The sequence below is a fragment of the Agrilus planipennis genome, unplaced genomic scaffold (genome assembly GCF_000699045.2).
Source record: "Agrilus planipennis isolate EAB-ADULT unplaced genomic scaffold, Apla_2.0 scaffold104, whole genome shotgun sequence".
Lineage (NCBI taxonomy): Eukaryota > Metazoa > Arthropoda > Insecta > Coleoptera > Buprestidae > Agrilus > Agrilus planipennis.
In genome coordinates, this window is record NW_020438892.1 from 778,802 (window position 1) to 780,052 (window position 1,251).

The window sequence follows — 1,251 nt, forward strand, 5'->3', positions numbered from 1 at the left end:
CAGAACTGGTTCGCTAAATTTCGATCCGGCAATTTTGATGTCGAAGATGCACCACGTTCGGGAAGGCCGGTTGAAGCTGATAAAGACGCGATAAAGGCATTAGTTGATGTGAACCGGCGAATAACAACACGTGAGATCGGATTGAGGTTAAATTTATCAAATTCAACAGTTTATGACCACTTGAAAGGCCTGGGATTATCCTCGAAGGTGAACAATGCAGGAATTTCGAAAGTCAATACTCTGATTGACGGTGATTCTCAAAAATGGAGAGACGTTTTAGATACCAATGTTTTCGGATTGTGTGTGGCCACCAGGGAGGCGATCAAAGACATGAAACTTAATAACGTAGAGGGACACATCATACACATTAACAGTGTTACAGGTCATAAAATTGTTAATGTACCGAAATTAAACGTGTATCCTGCAAGCAAATTTGCTGTTACTGCCCTGGCCGAAACACTAAGAAACGAACTTGCATCTGAAAATTTAAAAATAAAAGTTACGGTAAATATAATCAATCAAAACTTTATAAGTTTAAATTTGTACATGTAGGTATAGTCAGTCTTGAGTCGGTTTTTGTTTTTCTTTTTCTAAAAATTAACTTCGTTATTCAATTTTTAGTGTAAATAATATGTTTCTTGTTTTTGTTGATTTTTCCAAAAAGTACTGTATCAATTTCGATAAAATTTACATGGGACCACCTCTGAACTATGACCTACCAAGCAAAAAAAGAATCACCAAAATCAATTCATAATTGACGGAGTAATCGCGTAACAAAGATACAAAAAAAAAACATAAATCGAATTGAGAACCCGCTCCTTTTTTAAAGAGCATTAAGTGTTGGGGGTTTAAAACGTATTAATCCGTAAAACATTTCAGAGTATAAGTCCAGGGCTTGTCAAAACTGAAGCATTGGCGGCTGTAGACCCAGTGGGCCAGGCAGTACTCCAAGGAAAGCCAACATTGGTCTCAGAAGACATAGCCGATGCTGTCTGGTCTGTCCTTGCGACCCCTCCTCATGTAGAGGTAAAAATCTACGAGGGTGGATTGATAAGTTTCCGGCCTGACCAAGAAAAACAAGGTTTTTAAAAATTTTTTTTTTTTATTTCTCAACATAATCTCCTCCAAGGCTGATACATTTCTCATAGCGGTGTTCCAGTCTATTAATGCCATCTCTATAGACTGATTCGTCAAGCTCCTCAAAATAACCATTTACAGCTTCGATTACTTCTTCATTGTCCGCAAATCTCT

The 1,251-nt window shown here is 37.6% G+C and overlaps 1 protein-coding gene across 1 annotated transcript in view; it reads left to right on the forward strand.

The window, feature by feature from the left end:
- LOC112906866 (farnesol dehydrogenase-like) overlaps nucleotides 1-1,251 on the forward strand; it is a 12,463-nt gene that overhangs the window by 691 nt on the left and 10,521 nt on the right. The window lies entirely within an intron of this gene.